This window comes from Molossus molossus, unplaced genomic scaffold (assembly GCF_014108415.1).
Source record: "Molossus molossus isolate mMolMol1 unplaced genomic scaffold, mMolMol1.p scaffold_m16_p_1, whole genome shotgun sequence".
Classification (NCBI taxonomy): domain Eukaryota; kingdom Metazoa; phylum Chordata; class Mammalia; order Chiroptera; family Molossidae; genus Molossus; species Molossus molossus.
In genome coordinates this window covers 96,538,398-96,562,966 of record NW_023425344.1, presented here as the reverse complement: position 1 = coordinate 96,562,966, position 24,569 = coordinate 96,538,398, and the positions used below count along the sequence as shown (strand labels likewise).

Here is a 24,569-nt window from a genome sequence, read left to right as displayed (position 1 = left end):
ACAGTAGCGATTTTACTCCCCCATGGACATGTGGCAACATCTGGAAGCGTTTTTGGCTGTGAGATGGGGAGGAGGGAGGAGCTCTTGGCATCCAATGGGAGGAGGCCAGGATACTGCTAAACATCCTACAGTGCAAAGGACCTCCCCTCCCCCAACAAAGAATTATTGGGTCCAAACTACCAATAGTTGAGAAATCCTGCTGTAATAGAATGGGGCAGCATATTACAGACACATTAAAGGAGCTCATATGATTCTGTCTGTGGAGAAAAACCGAGTCACCCAATATTTGAATCTCAACACCCTGTCCTCTGTGTTTCATTATATGATGATGGCAGCAGTTATCCGTGAAGACTTCTGAGGCTAATTCTCAAACGTGTGCAATGCCTTCTTAGTACCTGGCTGCCGCTTTTAACTTTGAGTGGATATTTTTATTTCAAAGGGACATGTGAAGTTTTAGAGCTGAATCCAGGGTTCATTGTGTCCACCGTATTCACAATTGCTTTCGCCTTTCAGAGCATTTGAATTTTATCTTTTTAAAATTCTGATATATTGTTTTTCTGATAAGTGGGAATGATCAGTGGTTTTTAATTAATTAATTAATTTACTTACTTATTTATTTATTTGTTTTCATCCTCACCCGAGGACATTTTTTTTCCATTTTTTGTTCAGATAGAGTGGGAGAGAGAGAGAGGAAAAGAGAGAAAGAGAGAAACATGACGTGAAAGGGACACATCGAGTGGCTGCCACCTGATCAGTGGTTTTTTACTTTTCTTTTTTATGCTTACTTGAGAGCCTGCTAACTGGTGGGGTCATAATAAATTCATGCAGTTTGAGTTGCATTAATGTCCATATGTAAGGATTGAAATCATTGCCTTGACCTTAGCTAACGCCTTGACCCTTTATTGTCTCAGAAGAAAGAGACAAAGGCCCTTCTTTCTTTCCTTCTTGCTTTGGGTCTTTGCACCTACCCCCTCCTGTGCCCAGAACCTCTTCCTCCTTCAGCTGGCAGCTTCTCTTATCACTTCTTCAGGCAGCTGTGGTCAAACTCAGTCTTTGTTCACAAGGTTTTGTGTGCTCTTAATGTTGATCATGTTTGCAACTGCACCCTCATTGATTTTTTTAAAAAAGGGGATATAATTCACATGCTATGCAGTTCACCTCTGTAAAGTTCAGTGATTTTTAGTATGCTCACCACTATCATTCTCTAATTCCAGAGCATTTCCATCACCCCCAAAAATAAACCCTGTACCCATTCACAGTCACTCTCCACTCTCCCTTCCCCCCAGGCCCTGGCAGCAGTCACCAATCACTGGTACACAGTCTGTTTCTATAGACTGTGTATTCTGGTCATGTCCAATACATGGATGGAATCGTATAGTATGTGGCCTTTTTACTCCGCATATTGTATTCAAAGCTCATCCATGCTGTAGTGTGTATCATGACTTTATTCCTTTGTATAGCTGTTTCAAATTCCATCACATGGATAGACCACATTTTGTTTGTCCATTCATCAATTGATACACATCTGGGTGCAACTATACTTGAATTGTGTGGTTCTTTGACCTGAAGACTTACCCCCCTCCTCTTCCATACTGGTTGTGTCTTTGTATACAGAAGTGGGAGCCTTCATTTCTCACTTCTCTGATGAGGGGTCCTTCTCAGGTGTGTGCTGGAGAATGGCTGTTCATGCATGAGGCTTTATTTTTCTCTTCTGTTCTAGTTCTGCAAGAGCAAATAGTTGGGTGAACACTACACTGTAATGCCTTTGGTAATGCTTGCTTCGCTTAGTCCCAGGCCCAGTCTTAATTGTGCCATAAATGATGTTTTAATCAATTTATTTTTACCCTTTTTACAAAGTTTTAAGTGTACAGTACAGTACTATTAACTATAAGCACAGTGTTTGTACAGTAGATCTCCAGAACTGTTCATCCTGCATAACTGAACCTTTATGCCCATCAAACAGTAACCCCTCATCACCCCTTTCCTGGTCCCCGGTCACCACCATTCTGCTCTCTGCTTGTGTGAGTCTGATAGCTTTAGTGCCTCAAATAAGTACAATCATGCAGTGTTTGTCCTTTTGTGACTGATTTATTTCACTTATCATAATGTCCTCAAGGTTCATCCCTGTGGTAGCAGGTGACAGGATTTCCTTTTTAAAGGCTGAATAATATTCCAGCTGGCTTTGAACTAAAACAGCCACTGAGGCGAGAAGATGTAACACACATTCTTTAATTTACCTGCGATTCCTGATCTGTCATAGAGTAAACTAGTCTTGATGGATGAATTCTGTTGATGGAGTATTGCAAAAATAGCAGTTCTATCCAGAACATTAGAGTAATTCTCGTTTGCCCAGCTGTATACACAAAGGCCACACAGATATGCTCACACACACTCAGGAGGGTACAGAAAGACATGCGTTCATTCCGGGATGCTGATACTCACTTGGGGTCACTGCGAGAGTGAGACACAGAAGGGGGCCGAGAGGCAGGGCCTCAGTCCTGGCTGCAGCCGGCCTCCCACCGTCCTTGCTTATGTCTGCATGACTCACTCTCCAAGTTTGACACTGTAGTAGCTAAATGCCCTTGGAAAGGATGTCAAATGGTTTCTCATTATAGATTATTTAGTAAATAGTTCTAGTGAGAAGTTCCAGGGTACTGAATTTTAACACTCAGAGCTAATGGGTTCACTTGGTAAACATCCCTGCTGCTGCTGGAGAAAGACGGCGTAGTTTATTAATCGATTCTTCTTTCTCACTTGGATGAAAAATGTGGCAGCAGTCACAGTTTCAGAAACACTGTCAAATTTGTATCCTACTGACTTCCTGCTATTAGGCCAGACACAGGCACACTTAAAATGACAAATTCAAAATGAAAAATGGGGAAACTCTGTAAAGAGGGAAACCACTAATGTGACAGGAAGATTGGAAGGCTTTTCACAGGGTAACAAGTTATGCTAATTTTGAGAATTTCTTTATTGCTTGTTTTAAAGAACTTAAAAAAAAATGTAGTAGGGAATCAATATGACTTGGAAATCTTTAGTGCCGAGAACAAAGTCAGGAAATAGCAGGTTCATGGGGCAAAAGGTTTTATTGATTCCTGTAGTACAGGATAGTTATTGCTTTGTAGCTAGACAGCACTTGTTCCTCTGGGAATCGCAGTCTATTTTTGAACAAGGATTCTTGTTTCTGTGGTTTTCCGTCTTGGAGAGCTAATGTCATTTGTAAATTCCGCAACTATACCTGGTTGATCTTTCTGGTGGTTAAACTTGAAAGGCATTGCGGAATATTAACACGAGTTCACTGATCCATGACACATGATGGTTTGGTTTCGAATGTTCTGTGGTGATAGATTTTTTACCGATCTCAGGAATCGTGGTGCGGGGTTGTTTAAAGGGAGTGTTACTGCACAGGGGGCCTGGCCCTGAGCGGGTCTCTCGAAGGTCAGCCAGTAATGTGTGGGTTCTTGACTTGATTTCACAGCGTGAGTTCAGGTGATCATGAGGGTACATTTATTAAAGAAGAGGACAGTGAAGCAAGGAAGAGCATAGAAGAAGCACCAGGAGAGCCCGGTTGGGGCTGCTGAGTTCACTGGAAGTCAGAGAAAAGGGGGCCTTGGAGACAGGTTCAGCGGGTTAGCCCAGGATGAGCTGCCGCTGCCCACTGCTCCCTGGTTTGCAAGTCTTGTGGGGACTCTTAGTAGGGGTGACAGGGAAGGTGCAGCTGTGCTCCCCTCCCGGGAGGGAGAGTGAGTGCTGGGTCCTTTGTCTTGAGGGTTTTTTTTGTTTGTTTTTTTTGGAGGAGGTTAATCCTCACCCAATTATATTTTTTTCCATTGGTTAAAAAATCTTTTTTTAATCTCCTACTTCATGCCCCCCACTGGGGATTGGGCCCACAACCTGGACGTGTGCCCTGACCAGGAATCGAACTGGTGACCCCTTGGTGTATGGGTTGACGCTCAACCACGGAGTCACACCAGCCAGGTTCCATTGATTTTTTTTTAGAGAAAATGAAAGGGGGGGGGGGCGGTGGAGAGAAAGAGAGAGAAAGAGACATTGACATTGATGTGAGAGAGAAACATCGATTGGTTGCCTCCTGCATGTGCCCTGAACAGGGCCGGGTATGTAACCTGCAACCCAGGAATGTGCTCTTGACCAGGAATTGAACCCGAGGCCCTTTGGTCTGACGGCTGACACTCTAACCACTGAGACACCCCAGCCAGGGCTGTCTTGAGGGTGTTTATTTGTCTCTTGTAGGTGGGAATTTTAACGGAGGTCTCGGGGAGGGTTTCAGCATAATCATCAGTTGTCCAGGTGTACCCTTTCAGGGTCATGGTCTCTACTGATTGGTCAGCACCAGGGCAGGAGGTCATTAGTCATTGCAGCTGGTCCAGGTGTCACCCACCTGGCTTTGCTGCTCTTCTGGGCCTGGGGCTGAAATGCAACTGAGGCCTCAATGTGATCTCTAGGGAGGTGAGCTCTGGTATCTGGCTGTAAATTGCTTGGCCAGTTTGTTCAGCTCTCTGCCTCAGTTTCTGAATTCTACTTGCTGAGGAATTTTCCTAGCTTCTTAGTATCCTGCCTCGAGAGGAGCATTGCAGTTGGAGCCAAGGATGGGGTTCTTATCTTGCCTCGGCCATTAGCCTCACTACGTGGGTGAGTCCCCTCTCAATTTTTTGCGTCTTTGAAATGAGGTTAGAGTATACTACAATCTCTCAAGAGCTTTGCAGTCTGACATGTCCTGGTTTGTGATCCTTGCCAAGGAAAGGAGGAGGGAGAAGGTGCTACTCTTTCTACTGTATGTGTGAGCAATGGAATTGGTTTTGGAATGATTAGTGTCTACGGAAATCCAGTCCAGGCATCTGTACGAAGCACAGAGGTAAAACTCCTAGGTGACTGTTGGGGATGATGGCGTTTCAGTGGATGGAGGGATGGACTAGGGAGGGGAATTACTGTGAGTACCTGGGTCTGCTCCACGAGCACAGCTTCACTCCCTGAGGACTGCAGACTCTGGTTTCACTGTGGAGCCCAGAGACCTGGCAGTCACCTTACCTGCGCGAGAGAGCGCAGCGGAAGTGGAGTTGAGTCCTTCGGTATATGATTGACATCTTCAAAACACGGCTGGACTGAGCAAGACGATGGCAGCGTGGGGTCATTTGGAGAGAAGGGAGAGGATTGCCTGTCGTGCTCAGACTAAGGTTGCAGCGCTTGAGATAATTTCAGGATGTTGGGGATTGTCCGGAGTTTTCTTTTTTTCCAATCCTCACCTGAGGACATTTTTGCATTCATCTTCAGATAGAGCGGGAGGGAGAGAAGGAGAAAGAGAGAGAGAGAGAAACATCAATGTGAGAGAGACACATCGAGTGGCTGCCACCCACGCGACCCCAACCAGGGCAGGGACAAACTGCATCCGAGGTACGTGCCCCTAGTGGGAACCGAACCCAGGACTCTCTGGTTCACAGGCCATTGCTCTAACCGCGGAGCCAAACCGGCCAGGGCCAGAGTTTTCTTATATCTTCTGAAATCATCGCATCAAAAGAGACTCATTTTATTACTTTCAATGATAGTTTTACCAAGCACGTAGCACTTTACTGTCTCATATTTACCTGCCTTGCTGCTTTAAATTAACTTAATCTTTGAATTAATATGGGCCATTAATATGTCATTATTACTTTAAGTGTTATGAGGAAGGAAACGGCACAGCAGCAGACAGAACGCTACTAACAAGGACATGTTTAGAGAGACCTGGGTTTCATGGCCAATTGGCCATTTGAAGAGCAGTGTTCCTGCTCCTGGGCTAATCGGTATTAATCTTTCCTATTAAAAGTATTAAGGAACATACTACATTAAAGCACCACTAAGTGCAGTGGAGGATTAGCTCTTATTAGAGTTGCAAAATGTAAAATGTTTTGGCTTAGTAAATCAATAAGGCTTGATTTATTCATAAGCACATGCAAAGCTCGCAAAGGGCAGCTGACAAATAATTATTGTTTATGGTGATAATGTAAGGAAGTCATTTAATCCAGCGATTGTTGCACTGTTACTTATCAAGAAGGAGCAGCAATACCGCTTGATATCCGGGGCTGGGGAGCTCTGGAGTTCTAGCAGGTAGGTACCTGCCGAGTCCCCGAAAGGAATGCTATTAGATGACAGGTAAATGCGTGTGATGATGCCCGTCCACAGAAAACTCGTCGGTGTGTACACTGAGACGTATTTATGTGTGCTTTCTACTGCTGCAGGGGAAGTATGGGAATTAGGTGCCTCAGGAGTCATGTCACTAATTTTTATTTCCCCCATTATGAAAATTCCTGTAATTTGAATTGCAAACTTCGTAGTCTTGCCAGAATGACTCTATTTACCATTCAAAGTTGAATAAAAATCACTGGAGTTAGTTATTGTATAACTTATTTGAATAAAGGGATGTTTATTCATGAAGCGTTAGGAGAAAGTGCGAATACAGCCTTATGTTGTGGGGGTAAATCCTGCCACGCTCTGAAGCCTGGTCCTAGCACTGTTTGGGGGGCTGCTGTCTTTCCGTAGTTTATTGTAGAGTACCGGATGCTGGCAGGTGTCCGCAGGACTGTAAAGTGATCGGATGGCAGGATGGACCAGCCCGTAACCATTGTCTAACTGAGGACTCCGAGGGGTAGAATTTGATTGTGTTATATGAGACTATTTATGTTTACAATTCATATTTTATTATTTAAGTGACATTTTAATAATGCTAATAAAACGGACACAATCACATTGTTTTCATTTGTGTATTAGTAAGAAAATTAAGTATGTATGCTAAAAGCTTAAAGAGCAAAATTAATCCTAAACGGAGTTGAAGGAAACACGAAGATAAACTCACTAATCATTAGATAATTTAATGTAAAGAGGAAAAACACATTGATGTATTTGATAAGTGTGACAGTAAATAAACTAAAAGTCATAGTAGATATATATTTTAAAAAGTGAGTATCCTACTGTGAAAAGGCCTTTTTAAACAATGGTGTGTGAAAGAAGGAGTATTCAGGTAGGAAAAGAGTAATCCTTTCTCTCTAGAACCTTAATGGCCCTTTAAGAACAGTACACATGGTTTTGAGTCCTATGTGATCAGGTGAGGAGCCTGTGTACAGATTCATCATGGTGCTGACCAGAGTGGACTTGGTTTGCAGATGTGTGGGTGAGTTTGTATGTGTCATGAGTGTGTGTGTGTGAGCATGTGTGTTTATATGCACATATGAGCATGTGTATGTATATCTGTGAACATGTATGTGTGTTTGTATGCATGGATGAGGATGTGTGTGTGCTTGTATGTGTGCATGAGACTGTGTGTGTGTGTGTGTGTTGATCTACCCAGTATTTTGAAATAATTTTGGTATTTACCATTGACAAATCACTTCACGTAAAAGTTTGGATTACTGTCATGGCTTGGTGCAGACATGTTGGACCTGCATTGCACAGGGCAGTCCTTAACGGAGCACCTGTCTCTTGAGGTGGCCATTTGTTTGCTCTCCAGACCTTCGGTTCCTTGTTTGGGCCTTCTGATCCGTTCAGGCCGTATGGGCATCTGGGCCAGTACCTCGGATGTCAGGCACAGAACAGGAGAGCCACGCAGGTCCTTGCGCAGGCTCTGAGCCTGTGACGTCAAGTTTCGGGGGGTCCGTCTTACCATGCCAGCTGGACCAGATATTGTTAAAGTTTCCTTCAGCTCAAAAATGTTCTAAATGTAAGAATTCAAAGAGCAATGAATGAGACTTCTGAAAGGTCTCTGAATAGCGACGTTTTATGAACAGAACCTTAAGAAAATATAAAGATTTTTTTTTTTTTTAGTTTGTGGAAGAAAACAAAGACCAAAAAAATGAAGGCAGACTTGGTCCTCATATAATCAAAAACCTTTGTCCAGGGGGTGATGTACAACTATTTGTTAATGAGTAAAAAATAGTCTTTTCTCTTATAAATCCCTGTTTGGTATTTGTATTTGTCCTTTGAAACGCAATATATACTACACACTATACATTTTCTTGCCCAGTGTTTAATGAATCATGAATTTTAGCGTGTTTCTTGACCTTCCAATTAAAATAGTCTGTCTCACCCACCAAATAGCTTTATTGTGTGCTTGCTGTGTGCCAAGCCACTAAGTTTAATCCTAGAACAACCCTGTCAACTGGCTGGTTTCACTCTGGTTTTATATTTGAAACAATGTGGCTTGGAAAGGGTCAGTAACTTGTCTCCAGGTCAGACAGCTTGAAGTAGGTTTTAAACTAAGGGCAGACTCCCCCCCCCCCCCCCCCCAGTTTTTAAATCAATGCTTTGAAAATAGAAGGGGTCAGTAAACATTTGTTTATTGATTTCATGTGTCAATAAGACTTCATTGTTCAGACCTGAAATAATCTGGAAACATACTACTAAGAAAAGTTATAGAATTGGCTCCTTGTGATTTTTAGGAAGAGGGTGGAAATCTACTTGTCCAGAATGTTTTTCATTTTGTCAGTTTTGGAGGCAAATAAATGGAAGAGATTCGGTCTGCAACTTCCTTGACAAACGGTAATCACGAGATTATGTAAAGTTATGTAAATCATATCAGATGCTATTTGGGTTTTTTTTTGCAGTACATGAAAACTGTAAGCACAAAGCAGCATGATAAGGTTTTCCTTTTTGGTGTTAGTCATAAATGAATTTATTTTCTCTTGTTTCTTAATCCAGCAGCATGTGTACTTCATTTACTTATTTCTTTTTATTTTTTGTTAATCCTCACCCGAGGATATTTTCTTCATTGGTTTTTAGATAGAGTGGAAGGAAGGGAAGGGGAGAGAGAGAAAGAGACACATCTGTCGGTTGCCTCCCGCATGTGCCCTGACTGGGGCCGGGGATCAAACCTGCAACCCAGGTATGTGCCCTTGACTGGGAATTGAACCCGAGACCCTTCTGTTCGAGGACTGATGCTCTAACTACTGAGCCACACTGGCCTGGGTGCCTGTGTATTTTAAATCAAACGTGTGTTTAATTCTGTGTGAAATGTGAGGGTGGGTGAGATCTGTGGGTTCTTGGCCTCTTGTCTTTTTCTTCCTCATGGTTCATCCTTCATCTCCTTAACTGTCAGAGCCCTAGCCTCATCTGTCTGCTCTCCTCTCTTCGGTTTCCACTTCTCCATTTAGAGATCCTGACCTGGGCTGCTCCCCACCTGGCCCAAATGATGATGGCTTGTGTATGCGGGGGCTCAGCTCCCATCCATCCCCAGTTCCTGCTCTGGGTGCATCCTTTAGTCCCCGGAATAGATGGCTCGCGTAGAGCCTGCGGGAGAAGCCTGGACTCACCTTTGCACAGCCGCGCCTTCCTTAGCACAGCTTGCTCTCTGGACCTCCGCTGTTGCCAGCCCTGACCCTACCTCATGGACCTCCCTTGTTTCCCTACCCTGAGTCAGGAGCCCTTAGTGCCATCTGTCCACTCTCCATCACGCCTCTGACTGCCCTCCAGCCTGTTGGGCTGGTGAGCTTCTCCTACTTCTCCTCCTGCTCTGGGCTCTTGAGCAAGGCTCTGACTTCTTGCTGCTGCTTCTTAAGTCTTCCAACATGGCTCCAGGTTTCAGGGCCATGCTGACCTTCCAGAACCCTGCTGACTTTCCAGGGCCATGCTGACCTTCCAGGGCCATGCTGACCTTCCAGAACCCTGCTGACCTTCCAGAACCCTGCTGACCTTCCAGGGCCCTGCTGACCTTCCAGGGCCGTGCCTGTATTCCAGGGCCCTGCTGACCTTCCAGGGCCATGCTGACCTTCCAGGGCCCTGCTGACCTTCCAGGGCCGTGCTGACCTTCCAGGGCCCTGCTGACCTTCCAGGGCCGTGCTGACCTTCCAGGGCCCTGCTGACCTTCCAGGGCCATGTTGACCTTCCAGGGCCATGCTGACCTTCCAGGGCCGTGCCTGTATTCCAGGGCCCTGCTGACCTTCCAGGGCCGTGCTGACCTTCCAGGGCCCTGCTGACCTTCCAGGGCCGTGCCTGTATTCCAGGGCCGTGCTGACCTTCCAGAACCCTGCTGACCTTCCAGGGCCATGTTGACTTTCCAGGGCCCTGCTGACCTTCCAGGGCCGTGCCCCCATCCAGGGCCCTGCTGACCTTCCAGGGCCGTGCTGACCTTCCAGGGCCCTGCTGACCTTCCAGGGCCCTGCTGACCTTCCAGGGCCGTACCCCCATCCAGGGCCCTGCTTTCTTTCTAAAGTCATGCTGACCTTCTAGGGCCATGCTTCTGTTCTATGCAGAATTTTCAATAGTGGCTGAGGAATATTTGACAATATTAAAATTAAACAATACATTTTACAATATAAATTCATACTCTCACACATGTATAGCTTAGATGTGACATCACACATGAAGCATGACATTGACTTTTCACATTGGCAGCAGGACAGATATTGAATGCTAGAACTGTGGATAGCTTCATTATTATAAACACATTTAATAAGATTAAAACTCAAAACACTAAATAGAATATTTAATTTTATTTAACTATTTTAGATTATTTGATAATTACTAGTTATAATTTGTAATTTTAAAAATTTTAGTAGATAATTTATAATATTTAAAGGATAAATCACATTTTTGAACACATAAAAATATAAAATTTTGATTTTTGCAATTTACATTTTTATTAAAAATACTAAAATTATACAGACCAGCTATAATTATATTTTATGTTTTAATCTCTTAGATGATTTCTGTGACTAGAATACAAATGATGTGAAAAATCTTTAATTTCTTAAAATTAAATACGTAGTTAATAATTTCTCAGAAATGAAGGCAAAGAAATTTTATGGAATAAATGTATAGAAATTTATGAATTATGTAAGTCTTTGTTACTCATCCCAACATTGCTAGCCTGTGAACAGAACACCCAGACACATGCCATCATAATTAAATGTGGTAATCTTTGGCATTTTCCCAACTTGCAGTCAGTCCCATATAAACAATAGCTTTTTACATACTTTCTGATTCTGTCATTATGAAGCTATATTTGTCAGTATTATAGGAGGATAGGACATGCTTTACTCCACTACCTGTTAGCTTCATCCATAACTTCAAAGTGTTTCCACATGTGGTATGTGAACCTACATTTGTACTCTTGCCCAGGTCCTGTACCTGTTATGGGTGGGCCTGTTCAAGATTTTCACAGTGGCCTGGCTGGTGTGGCTCAGTGGTTGAGTGTCGACCCATGCACCAAGAGGTTGCTGGTCCAATTCCCTGGACAGGGCACATGCCCAGGTTGTGGGCCTGATCCCCAGTGGGGGCATGCAGGAGGCAGCCAGTCGATGTTCTCTGTCATCATTGTTTCTCTCTCTGCCTCCTTCTCCCTTCCTCTCTCTCTAATGTCAAAGAAAAACAAATAAAGATTTTCACAGTGGGTTTCTCGTGTCCCCTGTGAACTGGACGTCTTTCCAAGGGTCATGGCCCAGGTCTACTTAGGGAGTTAGTTTCCAGATCCTCAAGTTCTGCCTCTTCCCCGAAATCGACGATCGGTGTTCTTTCTTGCCTCGTCAACCCTCCCTTCGCCCCCTGAGAGACGCGTGTCCCTGTGGTGCACACGAAGTATCGGTGTTTTCAGTGAAGCCTCATCTACTCAAGGCATCGTACTGCCCTTCCACTCCCTGCCTGTTCGTCTCGTGAGCAGATGGTTCTCACAGAAACGGTCAGATTTTCACAGAACCTCTATTACAGTATAGTGTTAGAGTTGTTCTGTTTCATTATTAGCTATTATTATTCACCTCTCATTGTGCTTAATTTATAAGTTAAACTTTATCAGAGGAATGTATGTACAGCCAAAACATAGTCTAGACAGGGTTTGGTATGATCTGTGGTTTCAGGCACCCTCTGGGGGTTTTGGAACACATCCTCCTGAGATAGGGGGACTGCTGTACCTTTCATGTTTAATCATCAGACTTCATAATGTTATTCTAGTTGTTTTGGTGAGGACTAAAAATAATTTTAATAATCTAAGCCAAAAGAACATTTTTATTTAATAGTCAGAGACATTTTTTAAAGTTTAACTGTATATTATATTTTTTACTTACATGTAGTTGGTGTACAACATCATATTAGTTTTAGGTTTGCAATATAGTGATTTGGCATTCCTATACCATATAATTTGGTCACCACACTACGTTTAGTAATCATCTGTCACTGTGCAAACTTGTTGCTGCAGAGAAGTAGGGTGGATGAGCAATAAGAGACTATAGGGGACACTAGGGTCGGGTGGTGGGAGAGCTGGGGGCAGCCCTGCACGCCTCTGAGCCCTCCTGCTGCCCCAGCTGTGCTTATCAACCCCGGGGGAGCCGATGTGCCACTGCAGCCTCCCCTAGCCCAGAGACAGGACCCCCAATTGTGTTACCCCCATAGCAGCCTCCCTGCTGTTCAGAGGAATCCCTGCTGCTGCTCCAGGAAGGCCAGAGTGACAACGCTGCTGGCTTAGCCTGACCTGAATGTCGGTCTCTCCATCCTGTGCCCAGTTCACCCAGCCGGCCCAAGACGCAGAGCCTGAGGGGGTGTGGGCCTCTGCAGACCACAGTCAGGATGGGTTGGTGTCCAAGGTCTTCCCTCTTCCTTTGTGTGAGTCAGTTTTCCGTGTGAAGCACTTTACCAGGCTGCCCGAGTCAACTACTGCCACACCCAATAAACCGGAAAGGTTTACGAGTGATCCCCATCCAAGATTTTCGTCAAACTAACATGAAAAATTATTATTAAACATATTTATATATATATAAAAAGCTTGGGAATAAAAAGATGCTACCTTAGGATATGAGGCTGAGGGGTGTGGAATGGGTCTCCAATTTTAGGGAGAAAAAGGAATGATACACCAGTTGACTGTAAAGTAGTGCTTATTCGTGTCTGTTTAAAGATGCATGTTGAAAGGGATCAGGTCATTCTACTGAATATATTTATGGGACTGAGAGAGGGGTTTCATTCAAAATGTCACATGTACAGTACATAGGAAGTGACATCCTTTGCAACTATTTAAACAAATGGAAACTTTTAGAGTGCCAAATGGAAAACATGTGAGGGGGCAACATTAATTTTTCAAAACTATTTGAAGGGAAGATGTGAACAAGAACATTGGAAGGATGGCGACATAGACAGCTATGTTAAATGAAAGGCCATTCGGAAAAGCTGATTAATCCTTCCTTTCCTGGGCATATATTTGGCTGTGACCATCTGGAAGGTATAGATTTGTCCAGAACAGTCGCTACCGGAGCCTTGCAGGTCTGTAAATATTTTGACTATGCCCCCATGTCCATCCTGGAGACAAGATGGGATGAGCGGTGACCTGCCCTAAAGCCATCTCTGGTCCCTCACCCTCCCTGACTCTGCACTTTTAAAGATGGTGCTTTTCCATAGCCCTGATGTTCACTCATTAAGATGATGTTTCTTAAAACTTAGGTGTTGAGAAGTTCTCAGAGCTTTGAAAGGATCTGTCATAATTGGGCTTTTATGGAGTTTATATTTAAGTTATTGGATTCCCTTGGTAATATACGTATGAGGCTTCCTCCAGGTTCTTGGCTGACGGGAAACCTAGAGCCCGCAGAAGGGAGAGCTTAGGATAAATGGGGAAGAACCTGCTCATGGATACCAGCAGCTGGTTTGGTCCATAAATGATACTACTGTTGCCATAGAGATGGAAAAATTTTATGTCAATCTATGAAGGATTATTTGTTGAGGTTACACTGTGTGCCCGATGTTTTTTTGGTGGGATTATATAGTCTGGTAATTACTAAGCATTTATATGAAACGCATTTGTAATGCAATCGGCTTTTGGCCCATGCCGTGCACTCTAATGAAGAACTGATTTTTGGAAATGGATGTTTTATGTGGCAGCTGCCAATGTACTTTCTTGTTGGTCATTTCTGCTTTGGCTGTTCTGTCTTGAAGACCTCAGTCTTGTCTTGCTACCAAGGATCCGAAGTTACTTTGAAATTTTAATCTCTGGAAACTTGGGTGATATCCCTCTTCTTGTCCAGGTGGGAACTTCTCTGAGACAGCACTTCTTTTGTGCTTTTTGAAATCTGTCTCTTTTGTGCTAAGCATTTTTCAAGGGTGGTTAGCCTGTGGTGGAATTTTACAAGAGCTGGAGGCTGACCTGATGGGTAATGGAAGTCTGACCACTAACTTCCATGAGGATCCCTCTGGTCTGCATCTGCTGGTTTTTATAGAAAACACATTGGAGTGTCTGTAGCTGACTCTGAGCAGTAACAGTACTCGCCAGGCCCTGACGACGGAGTGGAGGGCGTTGATCCGAGTCAGGTGGCCTGGTTGGTGGTTCTTCCGTGTCTCTCACTTAAGGTAACCTTGGAAAAAAGACACTTAACCGCTTTACATTTTATATCTTTAAAATGGCTAACTGATACCTGAGCTCGCTCCTCCAGGCAGTATAGTCAGCACCAAGTCTGATGGTGGATGAAAGCTCTCTAACCTGCAGAGCACCGCAAAGTGGGAAGAATGCTCAGCATCACATTGTCCTCCATTTTTACCCGGAAGAGGCCCTATTGGCCCTCGCTCCATAGGCGGGTACAGGGCAGGTGTGAATGAAGAGGTGCCTGTGTCTAGGGTGGGAGCCCAGAAATGCAGCTTCCAAGGGGCAGCAGAGGTTTCTCAGCTGGAAGCCCCTCGACCCCTGAGCTCAGTGCTCAGGCACGTCCCGTGACGTCCCCCCTCTCCCGACCTCAGAGAACTTTGGTTGTACCTTTTTACAGTTATTGTCTTGTGTTACAATTGTTTATGAATACACGATTGCACCCATTTGATTAAAAAAGTAAGGCTTTGTGAATATGTGTAACCAGAAATACCTATTTTGGATCCCAATACTATTTAATTACATGTGTGAACTTGGACTAAGCACCTCATTTTTAAATTTTGTGACCGTCAGCATGCCTATCTGTGACCTGGGCATAACAGCTGCCTTATCGGGCTGTTTTGTGTATTAAATGTGATTTGTATCAGCTCCACAGAGCAATGTTTAAAATGTAGATGAAAATGGAGAAATGCTGTCTTTTTATTTTATTTTTTTATTTTTCATTCTTCTGGCTAAGACTGGCCTTTACTCATTTTTAAATTTTACTTATTTACTATTTATTTCAAAAACTTTCTTTTTTTAAAGAGTTGAGGGGGGTGGGTACATCAATTGGTTGCTTCTCTCACGTACCCTGAACTGGGAACAAACTGGCAATTTAGGTACGTTCCCTGACCGGAAATTGAACCCTCAACCCTTTGGTGCATAGGACAGTACTCCAGCCAACTGAGCTACACCAGTCAGGGCAAAAACTTTACATTTGTAAGAGCAGTTTTAGGCTCACAGCAAAATTGAGAGGAAGGTGCAGAGGTTTCCCATATACCCCCTGCCCCCCCCCAAGCACATCTTCCCCCACTATCAACACCTTCCTTAGACTGTATATTTGTTACAATTGATGAACCTACATTGACAAGTCATCATCACCTGAAGTCCACAGTTTGCATTAGGGCTCACTCTTGGTGTTATACATCCTATGGGCTTGGACAAATATAAACCCAGTTCTATGGGTTTGGACATGTAGCCACCATTATAGTGTCCTACAGTGTCACTTCCCTGCCCTAAAGTTCTCTGCTCCCCCTTTCACCTCTCCTTCTCCCCCACCCACTGGCGACCACTGAGCTGTTTTCTGTCTCCGTAGTTTTGCCTTTTTTTTGCAAGATGTTACATAGTTGGAATCATAACACCATTTTACTTTTTATGCCTTGCATTTAGTTAAAGCTCAGTAGTTGTTCAGTGGTTAAGAACAAAGCCACTGAGTTAATTAAAAATAACAACAGCAAAGACTGACCAGTAGCAGTGCACGTGTGTTATTTACTCAAGAGCCTTTTAAATCTGACCGCACTCATGCACACCAGCCACACTCGGACGAGAGGCCGGCTGCATGCTGGGGGCATCGGTTAGGAGCAGGGGAAGAGGGCTGTTTGGCACGCACACCTTTTCCACAGATAAATAATGACTAACCGCCCAACTACAAGGGAGGAGATGGAAGCACTGGGAAAGGTTGATAGCAGCGCAAGAGCGATTTCATGCCATTTACTGTAGGAGCAAATAATCCTGTCAGTAGGTCTGGCGGGGTGCGGGGTTATTACACAGTGAGGTGTCAGCTATTATATGAGAAAGCGGAATAACTGATTTATACCACTCTCAATCCTCAGAAAGGTTTTACGTTTATTTTGTATCAACTAAGTAGGTGGCAACGGAAAAGGTTATGCTTAGAGGGATATGGTGGGAGAAATAAAAATTGTAAAGAACTGGGACTCTTTGACAGACAGGTGCTCTGTGGGTCAAATGTATTAATGAACTATTATTATAACTATGATAGAACTCTTCTCTATCCAGACTTCGATTATCAAACAGTTCTTATTCTGGCTCCTAAGCCAATACAGCCTTGAGGCATCGACCTGGCACACAAATAATAGATTTTAATGCTTTTTACATTTGAAAATGTACTGTGCTATGTTGGTCAGCCGACTGACACTTGGGGTAGGCACGTAGTCAGCGAGCAAGCAGGACAGTGCCGAGATGGAGCCTGTGGCGGGGACCTTGCTGGGATAGTGATCATGACTGAGAATCGGGCTGACCTGGAGTGTAGCCAGGTGGCTCCAAAGTTGAGGAAAACTCTGTGATAGTTTAGCTGTCTGTTAGATCAATTTTCTTTTTTTTTTTTAATCCTCACCCGAGGATATTTTTTCATTTTTTGTACAGATAGAGTGGGAAGGAGAGAGAGGAAGGGAGAGAGAGAGAGGGAAACATCGACGTGAAGGGACACATTGAGTGGCTGCCACCCGCATGACCAACCAGGGCCGGGGACAAACTGCAACCGAAGTACGTGCCCTTAGCGGAAACCGAACCCGGGTCTCTCCGGACCGCAGGCTGACGCTCTAACCGCTGAGCCAAACTGGCCAGGGCAGATCAATTTTCTAAGATGATATATTGAGGTTTTTTTCAGGTAGAGGGTGTATCCAGATGGGAAGCCAGGTCCTATGTTCCAGGCCTGAGGGCGCTACAGGACTGGCCAGAACAAGCAGGACCTGATTAGCGGGATGGGCAGGGTTGGGCACGGGGCTGGGAAACTTGGCAGCACCGATCAGGGTATGACCTCCCAACAGGGTAGACTGAGGCAAGAAAAGGAAGCTGTGAAATGGGGCCATGGTGATGCCTCTGGGGCCTTGAACAGATGACCTGAAAGAAACAAGTTTGGAGGGACAAGTGTATGTGTCCCGGGGTCCTGGGGCTGGGTAGCTTCTGGGCTGGTGATCGTCTTCTTACCTCTTTGAGAGGTGACTTCCACACAGGGGCCTCCTAACAACTGGGTGATCTCTGCCTTGGCAGCAGCAGTCCTTGAAACACAGCCGTCCCAGATTGACGGCTGGCAGGGGTGGGAATCAGCGGACTCAGCTTGAGGGGGTGGGGAAACAAAGGGTGAATACAAGAGGCAGAGATGGAAAGTAATTCTGAGTAGTGTTCTGTGGAGCCAATGAGTTGTTTCGCCTGCTTTGGACCCTGGGGGATGGTCCTGGGACCAAACCTGGGGCGGGTTTCTGGGTTTGCACTCTGGGGGTCACAGGGTTATATGATCAGTGCAGGGGATGGTGCTGAGGTCTCTGTCTCACTTGCCATTCCATGACATTTGGAAATTGAGCAGCAACACCTTTTATTGACTCAGTGTCATATGTTTCAGATGGTTTTCACATTGATGATCTGTTAGAAAAGAGGTCTGTGATTCTGTGGTGGTTGTGATTGCATGCAGGGGAGTTAGAGATGGATAGGGAGGGTCATAGGCATAAATTCTTGAGGCTTCAGAGTCAGAGGCAAAGCTGGGGATCAGAAAGGAAGGGAACGGGTGAGTGAGCACCCTGGACTAGGGATCTCAAGTGTCCAACGCCTTTTTTAAAAAAATTTTTATAGACTTTATTTTTTTGAGCCGTTTTAGGTTCAAAGCACAGGGAGTTCCCATATACTCCTTGCTCCCACATATGCACAGCCTCCCCCACTGTCAATATTCCTTCCAAGATGGTTACATTTGTTTCAGCTGATGAGCCTGCATTGACACATCATCATCACCTAAAGTCCACTGTTTACATTAGGGTCACTCTCGGTGATGTACATTCTGTGGGTCTGGAGAAATGTATAATGACATGTATCCTTCATTATTATATCACACAGAGTAGTTTCATGGCCCCCCAGATCCTCTGTGCTCCACCTGCTCACCCCCCCAACTCCTGGCAGCCACTGATCTGTTTATTGTCTCCGTAAGTTTAGCCTTTTCCAGAGTGTTACGAAGGTGGAACCAAACAGCGTGCCACCTTTTCAGACTGACTTCTTCAACTTAGTAAAATGCACTTAGGTTTCCTCCATGTCTTTTTGTGACTGTCCAGTGCTTTTTTCACTTCACTTCACTCACTTCACTTCATTCCATTTCACTTCACTTCACTCGACTTCACTTCACTTCACTTCACTTCACTTCACTTCACTTCACTTCACTTCACTTCACTTCACTTCACTTCACTTCACTTCAGTCATTTTCGTGGTTGTCTCATCTTCATCATGGTGATTATCCCATCACACACTAAAGGACCCTGAGGTCCAGATGCTGGAGCGGTAACCAGCTCCACTGCACTACCATGCATGAGAACGTGAATGTACCAAGGAACTCACATGCTCACAAGCAGAATGGGCCAAAAGAGCCTGTGGGTCGTGCTGGTTGCCTTCCTTGAAAAAAACTTTATGTCGACAATGGACATAGACAACAATACTGTGACGGGGGGTGGGATGGGAGCAGGGAGGAGGGAGTCAGAAAGAAACAGAAACATCTGTAACAAAAGTAAATAAATTAATTAATTAAAATAAAAAGTTTGTCGAGCATTTAAAAAATATTTGCCTCCTTTCCAATGGTTAGCACAGATCTAGTTACAAAAGCTTTGAAGATAGAATGATTACACAAAACGAGGTCCAACTGTTTTTATTTTTAAATGTTCTTAGGCTATGCTTTGAGAATTTATAGTAACCAACTACTAAAATTTCTACTTTATATTTCTAAAGAGGTTTAATCAAGGGAAGCGCTATAGAAATATAATAAGGGTTTTCATAATTGTTTTTCTGATTATCTTTTACTAATTGACAGAAATGTTTACTTACTAGTTGAGTAAACAATGCAAAATTTTTAAAAGCTCATAATGACATATTTATACGATGGTGACTAATAACTCCCCAAAGCCCATTGTGGATTATGGAAACAAGTTATAGCCATTAAAATAATCTGTAATTATTTTCTTCACATTAGGCAGTTATGTTAAGTCATTAGCATCTATTTAGCTTACTTCTTAGAAAATTATCTGATGAATATCTCTCGAGACCATCATAAAACAAAACAATTTCCATCTCCTACACTTTTAAACATAAACACAACAAACTCTTCAATAATCTCCAAAGAAAATAAAATTTATTTAAGACTTACTTTCTAGTTTCAATGTTTTATTGTCCTATCGTGATCAAGGGATGACTTGTATGCCTTATTTAGCATTATTTGGAGTAACATTTAATCACAGATTTGTTTTGTGAAATGAAGAAAGCAACACTCTTTTTACATTCATCAGCTGTACATTTAATGTGTAATTTGTTAGCCCATCAAAATTAATTTTAGATCTCTAATGTTCATAGAGCTTTATATTTATACGTCTGGTTAATGGTTCTTTCAGTTAAGTGTATGTATTTATGTATCTGCCCTTCTGGGCTGGATTTCTGTGAAGCATGTATGCAGGGAAGATGTTCACATAAATAACCAACCAGCAAATAAACGTCAATTACAAATTCTATTAACATAGCTGGCAGCAGTTCTTGAACAAATATTTAAGTACAGTATGTTTAGATTAAATTAAATTTTTTTGAAATGCTTGTCTGCTTAGTTTCCCAGTTTAATTCATCTTCCTCTTATCAAAAGACATCTTTTTACATTTCGCAGAGTATAGGCCTACTATGACTACCTAGAAATGTTAAAGTTATCATAAAGATTTTTAAGTTTTTAGAAACAAAGATGTTTTGTCATTTTTTTAGTTTTTTTCCTCCCCTAAATTTTATGGTACTGTTTCTTCTTCCTGGACCCTCTTTCTATTTTTCAACATTCTCTTTCCTGAGGGTTTATAGCTTACAGCTCACCTGAGGGCCTTCATTGTGCAGTTTATGTATTAGGATCCAATGTAAGCTGCTATCACAAGAAGATCCTACGAGACTGACATTAATTTAGAAGTTTATTGCTCATTCCTGAAACAGACCAGAGATTTTCGGTTCAGGGATGGTGGGTGATACCTCTATTCCTTTAGGATTTTTAGGTGCAGTGGGTTCTCTCCATTTTGCTCTGCACCGCTGAGTGTTTTCCACACCTGCATGGTAGAATCTTGGTTTTCCTTTTCATCCCTAGCATGAAAGAAAGGGTGTGGGGGACAGGGGAGAGAGACAGAGAGTGAGTACAGGGCCATCTGTTCATCTTCCCTGGGTCAGAGTTTAGCACCTGGCATATCATGCTGCAAGGGAACATGGGAAATACACTCTGTAAAAAATCTCACCTTCACCCAAAACTCCTAGGCGGCGGAAGCTTCTTGAACTAAAAGAAAGAAGGGTAGAAAACAGCAGAGTCTACTGCAACTCACTTAGCTAAGAAAAAAAAAAATTAGGATAACTATTTCATCTTGGGAGACATACCAAGGAAAACATACAAAAGTTTGAAATATAAAACCAAACAAATGACTTTTTATTTGCATTTTTTATACTCAGTCGAGTACCTTAGATTTCTGACTTGCAGTATTTGCTATTCATTTAACAGGATATATACTTTCCCCTCTATTAACTTTTTTTTTCATCTTCACCTGAAGATATTTTTCTATTTATCTTCAGATGGAGAGAGAAAGGAGAGAGAAAGGAGAGAGAAAGGAAGAAACATTGATGTGAGAGAGAGACACATAGACTGGTTGCCTCCCGCACAACCCCAACTAGGGCCAGGGATGAACCACAACCGAGGTACCTGCCCTTGACTGGAATCGAACCCACAGCTCATTGGTCTGAAGGCCAACACTCTAACCGCTGAGCCAAACGGGTCAGAGCTAATTTTTTTATTTTTAAATTTTTTTTTTAAAAAGCACAAGTTGATAAGTTGACATGTATACAATACTTTCAAGAGACAACTAGTTCTAAAAGGCTTATTTAAAAAATAAGCAGTGTTTTGCTCAATTTTGTAAAATACCCTCTTTCTGAAGGTGTTTTTAACTCTTCAAGATGAATATATGGGACCAAAGGAGCCCCTCACCGAAACACGGCACTGTACAATTTTAGAATGCTGGGGACAGAAAGATCCCACAGGTGTCTAGAAAGAAAATAAAACAGACTACAGACAAGGCTGTTGATTCAAGTATTTTGAATCAATTACTTTGCACAAAGGGATAAATGGGAAAGTGTTAGGATGTGTTTTCCATGCTATGTGTTGTCAAATGTTGGGCTCAAAATTCGGCCAGCAGCTCCTGCCAGTTTGGACTTTTTAGTCTTGAAGTGGGTCAGAATGAGGGAAGTTGGGGATGTGAAGATAACGGAGGTCAGGTGCTCAGTATCTTTATTTTTGCCTTAAACCTGGTATGAATTTAGTGCTCAGCTAGGCAGTGGGGAGGCACTCAGCATTTAAGTGCCAGGACCACTTCTTGGCACCAGAAGTAGAGTGGTGAACTTCACAGATGAAGTCTCTGCTCCGGTAAGAGTTGCATTCTAGTTGTTATGTGTCCCTGTGAGACACTAATGGAGGGTGTGTGCCATTTATGCAAGCGATAGAACACCACGTTCAGATGGTCAATCTGATGGGCGAGGGGAGAGTGGGAAGCCCAGACCCTTCCATGCCTTTGGTTCCTTGTTGATATTCTAACTGTTTTGGAGCTTAGGCTTGGCCATGAAATGAAGGATGGCCAACAGATATTTGGAATTACAAGTTTAAACTTTCCTTACTTTTGTAGGAGATAATGATCTATTTAGAGTGGTCTTGAAGGGGCTGGATGACTTTTTACAAAGGTCTTTTGAACCTACGGGCTCTGGCCTCTGGAATTTGCCTTTTGTAAGTTCACCCAGTTTTCATGGGCGGGCGGTGGGAGTCTCAGCTTTCCGTTCTCACCCTACAAGAGGCTAATACAGTTCTTCAGAGGACGTTTTATTGTTAGGAATAGTGCTTTTGTTTCTCATTTATATCAAAGTAACTTATGTATTGGGTCTTTAAAGCAGTTTTTTCATGGTGGTTTTGGATAAAACAAAGGAAATAGGGACATTAGTGATTACTTTTTAAAAATTGTAATTATGTAAATAAACATACATATTTTTTGATTTAGAGACTCATTCCTATATGATAAGTTAATCTTGCAGTCTCCCATTCCCATTCAGGAATATTCTAGAAGGATAGTCTAGTTTCCTCATTCCGTTCAACACAAGAGAGAAATTTGCTCAGGAAACCCTTATGTGTGTGCCCAACATATTGTAAGTATGTGAATACATGTGGTCTGTGTGTCAGATACCACAGTGGCCTTATCATCAACTCATACACATATGAGTTCTCTTTAGTTCCCCACCAGCTTGTCATGGTTGAAGTTCTTTTTGGAGAGCTTGGTGCCGCCACAGCGAGCACATGGTGAGTGGATTCCAATGAGACGGAGAGCTGTTTAAGAAGAGAGGTATAAGGACAGAAAAAGAATTAATGCCCAAACTCTTCCACTCCTCAACTCTAAATTGGCATGTTCAACTAAACCCTGGAGCTCTAGTAGTTATTTCCTGTAGTTGCAGTTTTCTTTCTTTTTAAAAAAGCCCCTCCCATTCGGTTTTTAAAACATTTTTATTATGGGAAATTCAGTCATATCCAAAAGTAGATAAGATATATAGAAAACCCTCAGATGCTCATTATCCAACTTCAATCATGATCGATTCAAGGGCAACCTTATTTAATGAATACTCTCACGCATGTCCTCAGCCTGTGTTGTTTTGAAGCAAGTTCTAGACATCATACCATTTCATCTGTAAATAATTTTCATACATGTCTCTAAAGGATAATTCTGCACATGCATAGATAGAATAATTGAGAAGCTGTGGTATTCAAAGGGAAGACTTTTTGTTTTTTGATGTTTAAAAAGTAGAACCAGCCCAGCTGATGTGTCTTAGTGGTTGAGTGTTGACCCATGCACCAAGAGGTCTCCAGTTCGATTCCTGGTCAGGGCACATGCCCAGGTTGTGGGCCAAATCCCCAGTGGGGGGCATGCAGGAGGCGGCCAGTCAATGTTCTCTCTCATTGATGTTTCTATCTCTCTTGTCCTCTCTCTCTTTCTAATATCAATAAAGAAAAACAACTTAAAAAATTAAAATAAAATTTAAAAGTAGAACCAAAAATTTATTTAAAAAATACTTTCCTAGTAGATACAAAATTCAGTATACCCCACCCAAAATTTCAGTGAATAAAAACTAAAATAGCAGGGCCCCCCCCAAACAAAACAAAACAAAACAAAACAAAACAAAATGCTGTTTTTATTATATTTTAAATGATGACTTAGTAACTGAGAATTTGTGTGTTTTTTTCTTGTTGGACCCAGAATGAACATTAGCTTTAAACAGTAGGTTTGAGTTGAACTGTCGTGGTGAAGGTGGCTTTGTGTAACTGCTTGGATGTTGAGTTGCCACACTTTGCATTTTCTAATGTCCACTTGGGTTAGCACTAATCTGTAGTGCACACAGTGGGAACATCTTAGCTCTGATGCTGGAGAGAGCCAGGGTATCAGTGAGCCCCGAAGTCCATTCATTGCCTTGGATGAGCTTCCAAATCCCAGAACGAATTAATTATGGTTAATATTAGGGTTACTATTTTAATTGCTTTTTCTTTAGAGAACTTGTAGGAGTAGAAAGCATGGAGCTGCCTTGTGGTGTTCAGAAGTTAGCTTTGAAGAAGGTGAATGTATTTCATCATACACACTTTGAAACACAGAGGGCTCAGTTACCTGCATGAGTTTTGTTTTTCCGCTAGAACAATTGTCAAAGAATTCTTATAGTTCTGTCCCAGTCACTTTGTTAAAAATATTATTATATAACTGACTGTGGGGCCTACACTATGTCTCATCCCAACTACCCTGCGTCTACAAGGAACCCACTTTAACCTGTAACCTCTATGTCCCGTCTGGATGTGTGGTAAACTACAGGGCATAACTGCTGTTGTCATCGGTGTCCGAGCCATCTGGGTAAGAGGAGCCTTACCTTAGCCACACTGCTCACCATGCTCCTGGGCCTTTCTGGGCCGGTGCTGAGCGCTCGCACACTGAGGCTATGAGAAAGAGGGGAGACATCATCATGAGAGAATCTCTGCAAGCATGGAGGCTTCTCAAAGGCTTATTCCTGGCTGGGAACAGCCACGAAACATGTTACATTAATGTAAGTTGGAGAATTATTCAGTGATTGTTCTGAATGATGATGTTTTCCTGCTTAAGGGCAACTGAGGTATGTCGGCATGCAGTTCCCTAACCGACACCAGTTTCTATAC

The 24,569-nt window shown here is 43.0% G+C and overlaps 1 protein-coding gene across 1 annotated transcript in view; it reads left to right on the top strand.

Annotated features, from left to right (window-relative positions):
* The window catches only part of SFMBT2 (Scm like with four mbt domains 2), a 217,274-nt gene that overhangs the window by 38,084 nt on the left and 154,621 nt on the right, over positions 1-24,569 (top strand). The gene's annotated exons all lie outside the window — the stretch shown is intronic.